We start from the raw sequence: 15,638 nt of genomic DNA, 5'->3' as shown, positions 1-15,638 counted from the left end.
GTATTTAATTTTTTAATCCCGCCATGTAACACGTGAAATTATTTTTTTTTTTTTAAAATGTAGAATAAAATTTTGAAACGTTGCCTTGTTAGGGGATTAATGGATTAATGGATTAGAAAGAGAAGAGGTCGCAGTTTCAAAAATTATGAGTATAGCGGAATACAAAGTGCCTCAATTAGAGCTCTTTCTTTAAAGACACTTGGAGACGGGAGAACATGGGGGGAGGGGAGTGATGCCAAGGATTGTGCGCAGAAAGATGAAGGATTAGTAAAGGGCTTAAATTCAAGGGAGATAGCTCGTGCCAAGGTTACCAGATATCCTAGGCCTTGCGCAAAACTGAGGGAATGAATCATCTTTTGGCCTTATTAATGCCTTGTTCTTTCCTTGCATTTTTTGTAGCATGACCCCGTAGTTCTGATATTTCTTAGACAGCATCATAAGTACAATGACTGTTCCCATAGAACCATGCCCCTGTATTTCTGATCTACCACCCTTTTAGGTACACCCTATTTTCGGAACTTAATCAATAGTCAAAGAGTTAAATACTTAATTGGTCTACTGCGTAAATCAACAAAGTATTTGGGGCAGTTTTAATTAGTAACTTATCGTGCCGCCATTTTATAAGATGGTAACTGATTTATGTCAACTTGACCACAAAAATACAATTTAATCATCGTAGGTCAGGTGGTTCTAGCTAATGCACTTTAAATATAATAGGTTTAATTCCCCCGGGTCAATTAAGACCAACAAAGATTCGGAATCGATAAGTGAATATCGTAATCAGCTCAAAATTCGCAGTTTTATCAACTGGCAAACTGACTCTTTGAAGTTTTTAAAATAGAACTTAACATTTGTGTTTCCAAATTTCGTTGTACGATTTTAATTAAAATGGGAAAACGTTTTTCCAGGAAGTTCAGGAGAAGAAAACCGAGGGAAAAACTTAATCCGTGCGGTTTTGGGTGCGGGGCGAGGCGGAGTAGCCTCGGTTATGAAAGATGAAGTCTCTTTTTCCAATCTAAAACTTTTAATGATGTTTTCGTGGGTTTCCTGACTGAGTCTCTCTTTCAGACTCGATCTAGAGAACGTGGCTCGCTTAGCTGATCAAAAGATGTACTTTACAATCAAGATACACCTTACAAACGAGAAAAAGGAACTAAATAGAGTCCTATTCCATTAATTTTAGAAAATAATGAAGGGCTGCTCAGACTTTTACTAAAGTAGGTCTGCTAATATATTATTGCAATAATTCCAACAGAGAAACAAACATCATAGTAGGGAGGGCGTCTTCTTGGGTTATCCCCTCGCGCCAAGAAGCGCCGCTAGAGGCGGTATTTGACTCACAGAGAGCCTGACAATACTGTACTGAAGTTTAAGCTAAGGAATTTTCTGTAGCCCCTTTAGTGAAACCTATCTATATCAAAATATTAATCAGTTTTTGTGCAAAGAAAATTCTCTCAGCGTTACTAACAGACAGACAAGGCAGAACCTTTCTTATTATAATCCTTAAAGAAGCTAAACATAAAAATCAGGGAATTTAGGTGAAAAAGGAGCAATGCATGAGCGTACGTTCGTCGTATGCCCTATCGAAAAAAAATTTTGATCCCCTTTACTTTATATTTTGTTGCTTGGTTCTGTTTGAGTAAAGTCTTACAAAGTCCAACACGCCGTGATCGAGAAATAAAATACCACCACCACCACCTTCTTCTTCTTCTTCTACTACTACGCGTCTCCGCATATCCTTCCTCCCCACACATTTTTTCATCCGCTTCTCCCAAAAACTTGAAAAATATTTCCAAAGTACGCAAGAAAGAAACTTTATTGGAATTCCTCGTATAAAAAACGAATAAAAATTTCGAAACTCACGGAGTTTTCAAAGCACCAGGTCGGACATTTGTCCTCTTGATTCAGGGTACTCAGACCCTGTTTAAAAAATACGTAGGAGTGCTTGAATTAGAACTTTAGAAATCTAAAACGCGAACAAAGGTGATCATGTATTTTAAGAATTGATATTTTGCTTTCGAAATTAATTTAGAATGAAGGACAAGTTTCCGACATCTTATTTAGAGAAAGTAGGGGGGAAATTGGGTGTTCGTCGTCTCTTTTTCGTTACTATACAGTCTCAGCGTCACGTGCTTTGCGATACAACTTTGTCCATAACCAAGGGGGCTATTGCTTGCCCACTATATACGGTCAATATTTAGACGTTCACTCTTTCACTTTCTCGATAAAATGAAAAAGTACAAGCCGAATGTTACCCTAGTTTCCCGGTCGTGATAATCTTAAATTGACACCAACGTAGGCACGAGGTCATTGCGTCTAAGTAACTGTGAACTGACGGTTGTTTCGGAGACATCCTCTAACTACGGTTCGTTGTTAAGCCTAACGTTAGGCTTAACTTCAAAAGCGGATTTTTTTTCTTCTTCAATATATAGCGAAGTAAATCAGAAAGTCTGTACTTGGGAGGAGGTTTTTACGGTTTTAGCACGGAATACACGTAGGCGATTTACGAGGAAAGTGATTGGTCTATTTTTTTACATTAATTTCTAGAACGGAAATAATAAAATACCGAATTTCGTTCGAGAATCATTTTTGAACAACTATTATAAGTAATTGTGTCATAGTTTTCAGAGCACTGCCCTTGAATAACGAAAGGAATTTGCGTGGACTTGGAACGTGACTTTTCAAACTGAGAAAGCTGGCTTAATGAACAGAATGTATTCACAACAAAAGCACGTGAATTTGAAAATTCAAAAACAAAGGCTTGATGAACAGAATGCATTCACATTTCACAAAACCACGTGATATTACAAATTATGAAAGCGCCCGAAGTTTCTAAACTCAAAAAATTTGGTTTAACGAATATTGAAACTTTTATGATTCAGACGCAAAGAGATTTTCCACAAACAATGATGTAGTGGTTTAACACATTCTGGTTATAAGCCTTCACGGTGTGTAAGAGAAAATCGTGGATCTATAGAGCCAAATAATAATAAAAATCTAATTTGACCAAATGTCTATTCGGCGAAAAGAAATCTCGCTTGGGGAGCGATTGTTTTTCAAACGCGTAAAGGCAATGTTTCCTAAATTTACTTTGAGTTGCTCACGAGTCATTTACTCGATACTTTTTAAGAAAAATTTCTTTTCTCAGGTCGAGACGAGTGGTGAACACACAAAAAAAGAGATTTCGGTACCGGGTGTTGCTATTCTTTCCCTCTAAAATACGCCGATGTTACTTTTTACAAGGGTTGTTATTAAATTTTGTGTAAAACGTAATACCGAATGACAGCGGTGCGGTTTATAACAGAATGGTTGACGGCAAAGAGCAACACCCGTTATACGTTTCTTTACTGTTCGGAAGATGAGCGAGAGCTTTTTATCAAGAGGTATATAAAAATGAAGAACCCCTGCTCAACAATATTTCCAGGGTTCTAAGTCATCAAAAATGGTTTGATAAAGTAGGTCAAACAAGTTGCCATGAACTTCTTCAACACTTACTAAAAGAATATAAAATGTTTTTCACGAGAAAATAGTGTTAAAGTGATGATTATCTGAAGTGTAATTGCTGTAAATAAATTGCTACTTATCTCCACTTGATTTATATTGGATAACAGGTAATTTAATTGTTCATTAGGTTTTCCTCGAGATAATGCCAACTAAATATTGAATATTCTAGATTCTATACTAAATCCATCCCAAATTCTCAATTCCAATACTAGCCCAGATTGAAACCCACCAAGTATTTAGTTAAAGATTTAAAGAATTTCATATACTGGTTAGATACATTAAATCCCAGGCCTTGGCATTTCAAAATTCCCCCTTTGAACGTGATATGTGGACCTATATCATATTGAAACCAAGATGGGTAAACATAGTTGACACCCGCAATAAGACACTTCGCGATAATACATTTCTGATGGGAAAGGGTTCGAGGTTGTAGCAGCTCGGTCAAATCGGAAGTTACCTGATACTGACGTGGAAATGCGGGGGTCGAAAACCGGAAAGAAAGTAGGATAAAAACTCGAGGTCCTACAAGAGTATCGGGTGACCCCTAGCCCCAACTTTTACCCCCACCAAAAGAGAAGAAAATAAAAAGGAAAGGAAAACGTAACATCTTACTGAAGCAAAAAATACTGAAAGAAAAAAAATATTCTTCCAGGAAAGGTCCAGCAGCTATAGAGGAATACTGGTGATGTGAGAACCAGGCGACCTCTTGTAATTTAACTACAGTTAAACAGAGTTTCTTCGAAGATGATAGAAGTTAGCAAAGAGAATTTTAAACTGGAGGAGCATACCATCTATTCAATATTTGTGATCTATGGACAGAGTTCACCTCATCCACTATAGGGTTTAGCATAAGTTTATAAGTGATATGTTCCATTAGAATGACACTGGCTATACTTCGTAATGCTATGCTCGAGCTAGCACGAGAACGACGGAAGCGAGAATTAAAGTCCTACACTCGGTTAGTTTTAGAGTCCATCTACCTATTTAGTCTATACTAAGCCTTTGACAACGCCCCAGTCACCAGGCGTCGCATTACCTCGAATCTATGACGCTACGTCACTTCATGACAAGCTCCAGTTTGTAACCATTGAAAAACTTATGGAACATATCTTATGAACTTTCTTAGATCTCGCTTGAATCATGGAGGCATCTTTTACGAAAAAGAACTCTTTCGTATCCTTTTGTAAGTACTCTTTGGATGTTAGGTTTCTCTCGTATCATTTGATGCAGAGCCACGAGGATAGTTGGGACGCGTGGAAGAGAAGGCGGGCGGAGAGATGGAGCAAGCAAGAATGCTGTCGAAAGAGGGGAGAGGGGAGTGAAACGAGGGTTGCACGGACCATTACTTCGAGGTTTTTTCCATTCCTCTTTTCATCCCTTACCAGTTTCAAAACTCCTACAGAGCTCTCTTCCCTCTCTTTCTATAAGCTAAAAATTCTCGCCAACCTTTTTGCCGCAAAACGAAAAAAAAAGAAAGAAATTAGTTTCCAAAAAAATGGAAAACAGGAAAAACATTTGAAAAAGTAAAAAGAAACATTTTTCCAGTAGAAACCGATCTTCTCTCTCCAAAGATTGAGAATTTTCAGGGGAAAGACTTTAAAATATTCGTGAAGGGAGTTTTATTTTTTTTTTCATCATTTTGAAATTGATTCTTTAACATTGTATATTATTGATTATCTAAAGTTATTTTATGGTTTTAGGTAAGGATACGAAAACTCGCAACGTAGCTCCGCGTTTCTCGCAATGAATAAGATATCTTCCATAAGTTTGTCATTGGTTACTTGGAGCTAGTGACGTAGGTGAACTAGCTCTAAGTAAGTCTCTAGCATTACGAATTAAGTATAGGTATTGTTAACTTATGGAACACATCTTATAAACTTATGATCTCATTTATTATTTATCACTTTGAAAATACGTTTTTCCACTTACATACCTGATAAAAAAAAGTAGAACAAATTGAAATACTTATGAGTTAGGCTAGTGTATACGTTGTTACGTCTCAACTTAGAGCAACGCCAAAATATGACCCAAAAAATTGGGATATCGGTTTACGTGAAAGAAAGAAGCAAAAGAACGCAGGAGAAGCTCGTCGTCAGATCGTCAATATTCGTTCGTATCTGGATTTCCATGCGGAGTAAAGAAGGAAAGAAAAAACACAGAAGACAAAGTAGAATAAGAAGGAATGACGGAAGAACGCTATTTCTTATAAACGATGTCAGAAACCGAAGCCACCATCGCCTCTCACTTACTCTCCTCTACAAACCGATGACATTCCGCGAGCCAAAATCTGCCATCACCACCATAATCGAGTGAATGCGAGCACACGCCAAAAACAAACCATACCTAGGTCGTAAGTACAATTCGTTTTGCCTGGGCCTAATCAAAAGAGAAAATAATAACACAAAGAATAACTGCAGACTGTTAGAGATGCTTGGATGGATAAGGAAGACGTCTCAAATGCGGAAAAATTGGATTGTTATCATGGTTACGATTAGGGCTACGATAACTTTAATTATTTGTTACCGAACCGATAATGGGTAACTAAATTGTACACGCTTGTGGCTGCCGTCTGTATATTCATTTACCAGAAGTGGAAAACATTTTGTCTACTGGTCGTAGATGTTAAGACAGATTATTCCTAGAAGACCTTGTAGAGTACTCGGTGGAGACAATTCGATTTAGGGTAAGCTAAAGATTAACTGAACAGTACAATGTATACTCATCGTTTCAAAATCGAGGTCCCGTTCCTTAGCTAGCTGGCTGTCAGGTTTAACAAATGAATTAGCCCCGTACGGTTGGAAATAAGGTTATATCGCGGAAGACCAAACCAAATGAATCTACAAAGACGGATAGAACGGAAGTGGATCGTTAACACCAAAATCTATTCTCTTTACTGAAGGATTTCGTATTCATCTATTTGACATTGGCCACGTACAGTGTACCGAGCATTATAAAAGAGAACGGGGCTTTTTCTTCTTCTTCCTTTCTTCTTCGCAGTGCGGTACATCCTATATTGTAAGGACGTAGATAGTGACTTTATTAGATTCTATCTAAGACCTTAGGCTCGAGAAAGTGTTAAAGCGCTTGGGTACAAAAGAAGACCCAAGGAGCCAATAATAGCTAAGAACCGGGAGGGTACAAGTTACGTCATTGATATTTGACCATAATGGTTTGGGAAATAAACTCTATAAATATGGCGATACTGTGGATAAATTTCAACATGGTATCGTTACGTTTGGTTAGGTTACTGTCTCCAGTGCTTAAGGCAACATAGCGATTTAGTTGGTCTCGTGAAATCTCCAAGAAGGATTCGGCGAATTTTTGGAAATACAAGGGCTTCTATAGGTTTTTATTTTTAATAGGAGTTGCTTAACCATTAGTTGGTGAAGTCCTGGCTAAAGGAAGGGAAAATTCGTGTATTGTCCGACCATCAACAGTCTTCCATCTATGGCGGGACACATTTTCTATTTTTTGGAAGCCTGTCTTTTCTTCTAACCATCAAAAAAGCCCCAGGGAAATTCCGCTCAGCCTAAAGCCGGACTAAGAAGACTATATACTCGCAGCTAGAGGATATGTTAGCGAACGATTCCGGCTATTAAGGGTACTGGAAAAAAAATCGAAAGGCCTATTTTGGCTTAGTGCTTGCTATTGGTTGCTCCAGCCTGAAAGGGATCTATTGTTGCAAAAAATACAGAATAAAGTCTCCAGAAATTTACCGGAGAATATATTCTACCCGTGTTTCTAAAGGTATCCGCGCGCTTTAAAGAATTGTAATTGGTGCGGAATAGTTTGTTTCCAGTTATGCAAATTGCAACGTTCTAAAATGATTCTTCTTGATCTCCTTACCTTAATATGTCAGATATTACAACAAGACAAAACCGATTTATAGCCAAAGAAAACCTTTCGCGTTTAGAGGCGAGTTTTAAAAAATTTGAGAAGAAAAAAGGAGCTACGTTGGTGTAACTGACGTCATAGAAATTTATCTCTTTTAGCCATTCCCCGCGTATTCTTTTGGCGCCTTTTTCCTCAATGCTTTATGGTTGCCAAAAAAATGTCCCCACGCGCAAAGACGTCGAGTCTAGGGTGCCTTATTCCCCACCCAACCCTGTAACACGTTAAAGAATTTATACAGTTCTTACAAGAATACTGAACTATGCGAAAATGTAACCATCTAACGCCAGTTTGATTGTTACGCAAACATTACGTCAAGATACGTACATAGAGGTTTGCCACAAAACCAACATGAAGATGAAAGAGACTGAGTCGAAACGGAAAACCCTTGTGCTTCAAAGGATGTTATTACCTGAAGATAATTATTTAAGATTGGAATAATTAAATATATTCATAGAAAAGATGGAGATGGAAGTGGAAGTGGAAAATTCAAGAAATATATTTATAAGCGCCATAAAGCTAGATATATAGGAAGACAAAATGACAAACGAACTCGAAGACAGATCCACGTTTAAAAGAAATAAAAATATAGTTTTCAAAAACAATTCCAAATGTACGGAGACTAAAATAACCTAATTCGCAAAACGGGCACGATTCGCATTTGGCTAAGAGTTTTTTGTTCATTTAAAGGGAGGGTGAAAAGGAAATTCGAGAGATTTTTATCGATTCTTCTACTAGACCTATCTGCATAGCAGGAAATACCTCCGAATGATTTTAAATTCGAATTAGTTTGAGATTTCATGGATAATTTTCAATTAGCACCTCCGACCAATCGCGTAACGCCTAGCCCACGTGGCGTGTTTTGTATCTCGCGCCATTATTGTCACATCAAGCTCAAACTTTATTAAATCTCGCGCTAAATTTCATTCGGCATGGAGTGTGTAATGGGATTTTTTTAACAAGAAGGCAGGGCGTTACGCTATTGGTTGGAGGTGCAAATTTAAAATTATCCATGAAATATCAACCAAATTTGAATTTTGAGATATTTCCTGGATGTTGGGCTTATAATTAGTAGAGGAATCGATTTAAAAATCACTCGACTTTCCTCTTCACCCTCCCTTTAATAATAATGAAAAAGAATGCCCTGGTTGTAGATTCTGCAACATCAAAAATCGAAGAATGCGAAAGATGGGGGGGGAGGAGGGGGAGGGAAAACCGGAAATCGATTAGATCTGTAACGAAACCGAATACTCCAAACGGAAATAAAGCGCGGCTCCGTGATAAATAACATCAGCTAGCTTTGGTTAAATCGATAGAAAATAAGTTATAATGGGAAGAGTGTACGCGTTTGGTCTACTATACGCTTCCAGAACCCAGACATTGCCCATTAAAAGCAACAAACAAAAATAGATCTCAAACCAAGAATATGGTCTACGTCAGAATCAAACCGTAAGTTTCGAAAACTAATAATAAACGACCTTCCACTAAATGATTAATTGATCCATAACCAAGTTTTCAAAGAGAGAAAAAAACCATTGCTTGACCACTGCTTGACCAATTTTGTTATGTTTATAAACGAGTCTTGGTTAAGTATTTATTATATAGATCAGGTTGATTTTTACCTGTAATATTATATTTTTCCTATTGGATGAGATTTGGCGCCTAAATTTGAGCACGTGCATTTGAAGATACTTTCTACAATAAGTATGGAAGGGATATTAGCTTTGTACGTTTAACCTGATACGTAACACTTTCGAGGGAACTTCAAAAAGATTAATAATGTGGCGTAGAAAAATCCCTATTTCATTTCTAGTCTGGCAGATACTAGTCTAATTTATAAAGGAGAACGTCGGTAGAGTCACCCCGAAGAATTCTTTATGATAGTTTTGGCTCGATTTCCTAAAATAAGAGGTTGTAAAAAAGAGGAAATAGAGCGAAGCGCTATTATTATCTCGGGTGATAGCGCGTTTAAAACGTTTTTTAAAGAAATGGTGCGGTGGCTGCAGCACCGGTTTAAAGGCGGCGGGAAAAGATTAGGGTTGAAGTTGAGACTGGTTGGGCGTAGGAACTGGGCGGTTGTTCATCTCCGGCGTGTTTCCGTTACGTGTCAAGCCAAAAAGTTTGGCGTCAAAAAGTGTCCGGCATTAAAACAAAGAGGAACCTTTGTTTATTCTCCTTTCCTAAAGGGAAATTATATCTCGCCAAGCTCCCTTCCCCGCCATTCTTCAAAAAGAAGCCACGTTTAAGTTTTTTTAAGTTCGCGAGCTCATCTCTCTCAACTTCCTCTATACGTCAGAAACTTTCTGTTGGTATAAACGGAAGTAAATTTACTCGAAGATTCACTTCCTCATAACCCTACTACGCCTAAGTCCGTATAGTCAGTTTCAGGTAGTTGATAACTTCGCGTTATTCTATAATAGCCCTGTTGAAACCAATTTTTTTTTCAACCTAGCAACGCAGGCGACTTTAGTAACATAAAGAAATATGACAAAGTTTTGGGTGTGAAAACCTTCGCCGCAATCCAGACCTGACCAAGTTTTTATATTTTGAACGTTGCGATGGAAATATAATATGATTTCTAATGGGGGGGGGGGGTCGAACCACTGTTTTATTTATGGGCAGCTTATGATTAATATATAATCGCATAAATGTCAAATCAGTGAAGAAAAACCAATAACACATGTATTTGTTTTCAACAAAAATGAATCAATTAAGGTCGATAACAGCGAGAATTAGTTATTGGAAGTCAGAAACAGACAAACCCAACACAACCGCAAAGCAAATACGCCATTATTCAAAAAAGTGGGGTCAGGGGGAGGGAGACTCTGCGAGCAGTTTAAGAAACTCTTTGAGAAAAAGAAAAAAAATAGTTGCCAAATGAAAGCTAAACGATCCTAAGTAGCCCCTCGTACACTCCTTCGATCGAGTCTTCAATAAATTATAAAGACTTATAAGATGTACCAGCAACAAGGCTTAGCAGAACTCAACACCATTTTGAATTAACAAGGAGTAATAACTATAGGAGACGTAGTAGAAATTGACTTAACTAAAGTTGCGCGTGTTTGAACTCAAAAATACTCCTCAATAAACCTCCTTGATTAATTTCTCCTTGTTACTAGCAAGTACAAAAGAGGAATGGTGACGCTACCAGCAGAAACCGCCCCCTATATCGGGTAATTGATTTGACACTTCGCATTTAGGTAGCCTTGGTTGGTTCCCTCGCTTAAGCTCTTCCCGATTGTCGCATCTCCCAGGCACCGGACTCACTCTGTCCTCTTTTCGCGTATACCGTCAAACGTCGAGTTAAAATAATACCACTATCAAGAACCTTTAGTACTATTGTCCCCGCCAACGCAGTTAGATTGTCTCAAAACTACAAAGTAAGCCTCTATTTCAATTCAACTCGGTAGCTAAGACCAAACTGGGCTTAATGATGGCACCAAGGTTTAGATTTAAAAATGCCCATCTAGATATTGGGTCAACTCTCGGACGTACGTAGCCTTACTAAAAACGATAAATCATACGATATTCCAAGCTTTTGCAGCTAATTTGGCCGAGGGGACCTCTATCTGGGGTGGAGCGTAGACAAACAACGTATTGCGGGAATGTGCATGGTCTTCCAGGCTAAGCCGGAAATACGTCATAAACCAAACGGAGGAAGCATTGACAGTAAAATTGAACCCATTCTCTACTGTTGATTCTCTCTGTGGGAGTGATAGAGTTATCACACTCCCCTTGAGGAACTGCAAGAAAACATCCAGGGTCTTTTACTGGAACCGCTATGACGCATTGTCCTTTGGGTTTATTTGTCTATGAATGGTTAGGAAGTCATAGAACCAATATATAACTTAAAAGTGGGACCCCCTCAATCGGTTTCAATGGAAACGGTGCGTACTGGAACAGATCCGAACGTTCTTTTTCGTATCCGGAATTGGTAGGAGTCACCCGGCCGCTTTCATAATTTGTTTTACAAATCTAAGCGACGCATAAATTATTCCTATATAAATAACGTTTGCTAAAAATCTCCAGACTATACCGAGAAAAATTGGTTTTAATTCAATAGTTTATGGCATTGGTTAACGAATTTGGGGAGAGCGGGTATTCAGATATCTTAATAAATAAACTATACAAACCTATACTTCGTAATGCTAGGGACTTACGGAGATCTAGTTCGAACTTCGAGAACGACACGAGAAATAAATTAACTACACTCTGTTTTGCAGTTCATATTGTCCAATTTAGTCTATACTAAGACTTTGACAGCGCCTAACCAGCCGTCGCTTTGCTATTAAGAATCTATGATCGACGTCACTTCATGACAAGCTCCAGTTTCTAAGTTACCAGTGAGAAACTTATGGTGAACATATCTTATGAACTTATGCTCAAACTAATCCTCGTTTCTTTTTCCTTAATTTGAAAATTAAAGTCGTTCAAAATAGAGAACGGAATGCTGATGTTTTACAGTATGTACAGTACAATCCCTTTTCGGTTTTGGGGTGGAAACTATATGATACGTGAGTGCGGGCATAGTTGTCTACCTCCAGGGAATGTCTGATAATCACAGCGAGTGTATTCGCTATATGAATGACAATAATAAGGCTAATAAGATTCGTGCTTCGAGAGACGTTCAAAATTAAGGCCGTCCCGCAATTAAGCTCTAGAATGATGAGAAAGCAATTTAGGTACGATGTAGTTTGGCTCTCGAGCTACGAATGAAAAACAAAAAGAAGAACCTAAGAAAAATGAGAATTAGATCCTTTCCCAACATAGGCTCTTTTTGAATCAAGTTTCGGCACGCTTTAAGCCTATCGAATATACACGTTTTAAGCTTATCAAAGTCAGGAACGAAACTACATTCTTTCTCTCATTGAAAGGGTCCTTACAATAGGAGATGCGGCTCGTTAGACTAAGGAATTAAACAGCAATCTTCTTGGTGTTTGGTAAGCGGCGCGCACTCTGAACTTCCCATGCAGTTCCAGAAAATAAAGATTCAAGAGATGAAGAAAGAAAACAACAAAGTATACGGTATAACCCTTTTCCCTTTTCCCTTTTGGGAATAGCCAAAAACGATTACCCAAGACCAACGTAATATAGGCCAACTATACGTATACACATATACTAAGCCGATAAGCTTAATCCTAAGAGAAAACACGAAACGTAAAAGTAACGGTACGAACCAACTCCATTTTTGCCATTCCGCGTCATCTTGACTTAAAGCTTCTAATTTCGAGTTGCACCAAGAAAGAAAATTAGTATTAACGTGGCTAAAGATATTACATAAATTTCTATAAACACTAATTACGTTGCCATAAACGTTATAGTTAATAATATAAGGCGACAGCTTCAAGGATCTATCGTTCAAGTTGTTTACATTCCTTAAAAGCCTAAATAAACTCCTCCCACTTAGTTCCACCAGATAAAGCTAATGCAAGAAAATTACTAATCGTATGTTTCCAATACAATACTATTATTACGAATTATTGATATAAGAAAATGTGTAAAATATGTTTCTTAATTTATATAGCTAGGATTAAAACTAAGTATAAAACTTGCCAGATAAATTTTTTGAGAAAGAAAACATTACTACAATTTTTCTTTCATTATAGACTTAGATAAAGGAGAACCGCCACCAACACAGGGCCGTTTAGAAGACCCGAATAATCAAAAGCGACTTGTACAAGACACTATTTTCATTCCAGGCCAAAAACTAAATTTACACCGAAAATTACTCTTTTAAAATTACTCTTAACCCGAGCTTATTTTCAAAATGTCAGGTTTAACTGACATATCTAATTCGAAATTTAGAGATAGTATCTTATTAAGTTTGTAGTAAGCTTAGCAAAGGGGAGCTTCGCGCGGTTTTTTGCGCTATTATATCTCACCTAATGGAAAACTTTGAAAACGAAAAATAAAAAGAAAAAAAATTAAATATAAAAAAAAACTTTCATTCTCCTGAAAGTTAAAATTAGTAAATCTTTCCTGGGGTTTTTATTTTTAAATTACCTCGAAAAGAAACGTGGAACCGTTGAGGGAAGCTTGGAGAAATAAAATAGGGAGATGTAGTAATAAAAGAACTCACACGTGAACCGTTAGCCGCTAACTTTAATAGCAAGAGAAAGGATCACGAGCCAACTGATTTCCCGACCACCCAAAAATAAATGTATCCCCATAGTTTCTCCTCTCTGAAGATGTCAACTTACCTAAGAAAGTACACGTGATAATTGTTCTTTTTTAATATAGCGTGTAAAAGGGTTAAGCAAGTCTATTTTGAACGCCAGGTTATTGTGTTTTATGATCCAAGCTAGAACTACCTACTCTCAATCTATTTTAGGATTTAAGAACTATTTTAAATATGAAATAAAGTTTGTCAGTATACATAGAAAAATCTCACCGATTTGAACCAAAAAAAACTCTCTAGAATTTGAAGATAATCTCAACGATTTGAAAAATCATGTTGATGAGGTCACAGAACAGATAATTACTGAAGTAAACTAGGCCTAGTTAGAGGAACACCATGGACATGATTAAAACTATCTAACTTTAACGTTACCTTGATTTAACCTCATTGATAAGGGAATAACGCTTTTAGAGGAAAAGTTTTAACAAGTTATGACGGTGTTTCGGGCGTAGAACGTTATCTTTAGCAAATTCCATCCATGTATAAGCCCGGTGTTTGGTGGTTGGTTTTGTGTTTATGCCTAGCTCACAAAGTGCTCCGAGAGAAAAGGAGTTAATCCTTCACTGTCATCTCTGATTGCGTCCGCAGAAATCTCCGCACCACGATAACGCCTACCTACAACACACTAGGCCTACCTTTTCGGAAAAAAAAAGAACCAACTTAAAGAATGTAGGCCTAATATAAATTGTGTATAAGGCGCTATACACGAAACTAAAATATTCCTTTTCGAATTATGGATATCTACAGGGTGTTTGTGATAAGTCTGCATAAATTAAGGGGGATTGGAACCATTCGCACTTCTTAACACACACGCACTTATGACATTATTTCTAGTGGGTTACAGCTTACATAGTGTCTATATCTCTCGAGAGAAAAAAACCTCGGCATAGTCAAGTAACCCCTCTAAAGGTTGAAACGAACACGATATTATTTATAAAACTTGTTCAAAACGTTTCGTCTAACGAGTTTTTTGGTGCTAAGCCAAACACAATTCCTGAAGAACACACTAACGGTGTGTTTCGCCTTTCTAAACAGTATATCTTTCCCTCTTTTATTTTTTCTTTGAAAATGTGATTATGTTTTACATGAAGATGGAAAGAGATACCCTTGCGGTATTAACGCGGGTTGGTAAAATGGTGCCACAACAGTTTTAAACCTCATAGATTATGAAATAAACAGAAATTTAATTCTTTAAAGCTCACCCTACACGTTCAAAAAACGTGGGGTTTAGTTAAAAAGTTCCAAGTACTATATTAAAATAATCACATCTAATTGTAAACCAACTTCAACTTACACAATTATGTTCTTAAGTTGCTAATCCAAACGGTTTTCCACACACACACACACCTCTAAACAGATTAAACTGTTAATAATTAATTTAATCAACTTTAAACACGCTGTAATTATATCCAAATTGAATTTAAAGCCGACGGCTAATAAGAACAAAACGAAGGTGAAAGATTCGTTTGAAAAAAAGGGAGAAGTTAAAAAACACAAGAATAGATAGATCCGAGAACAGTTCCGAAAACTGGCAATTAGCTTTTTCTCGTGATCTTTTCTCGTTATCGAAACCTAGCTGGAGGCGCAAAATAACTAAGTATAAGACGGTGGAGAAAAAAAAATACTGTAGGGAACTTTCTTTAGACGAACGTCGAATCAAAAGGGCTTAAAAAATAATTAGTCCCGCGAAGCTGACTCCCTCTATAGAGAAGAAAATTCCACTCCTAAACCCTCCCTCCATCTTGGATCCATTAAAACGGGAGAACACTTTCTCAAAAAAAGTAAGTTTTAGTGGGGATATTTTTTTTATTATTTTATTTTTAAACAAAGCGAGCTTCATCTACACACTTCAACTCATGAATTCCTCGTTCAATTTCTTAGAAATATGGTTCTCAAACAAGCCGGTTCAAAACTTAATTAACCGCCTTTCACGTAAGCTCTCCGAGTAATCGTACAGTCAAACAAAACTAAATGCAATCACCTCCTCTTTTTAATTCTTCCAAGGTCCCTAGCTTAATTCCCCGATCTTTAAGGAGAAAATAATTAAGATGAGCTAGGTCTATCA

General features: G+C 37.3%; 1 protein-coding gene and 1 long non-coding RNA gene across 2 annotated transcripts in view; one reads left to right on the top strand and one right to left on the bottom strand.

The window, feature by feature from the left end:
- Nucleotides 1–15,638, bottom strand: part of LOC149650684 (uncharacterized) — a 163,471-nt gene that overhangs the window by 132,040 nt on the left and 15,793 nt on the right. The gene's annotated exons all lie outside the window — the stretch shown is intronic.
- On the top strand, nt 5,578–6,454 carry LOC149650686 (uncharacterized). Its single transcript, XR_016370845.1, has 3 exons — nt 5,578–5,854; nt 5,922–6,187; nt 6,257–6,454. It is a non-coding gene; the product is annotated as an uncharacterized LOC149650686 (long non-coding RNA).

The sequence above is a fragment of the Phalangium opilio genome, unplaced genomic scaffold (genome assembly GCF_054372755.1).
Source record: "Phalangium opilio isolate 3A_F unplaced genomic scaffold, DU_Popi_V2 ptg000082l_1, whole genome shotgun sequence".
Lineage (NCBI taxonomy): Eukaryota > Metazoa > Arthropoda > Arachnida > Opiliones > Phalangiidae > Phalangium > Phalangium opilio.
Note: the sequence above shows the minus strand (reverse complement) of the source record. Positions and strands in the feature narration are given on the sequence as shown.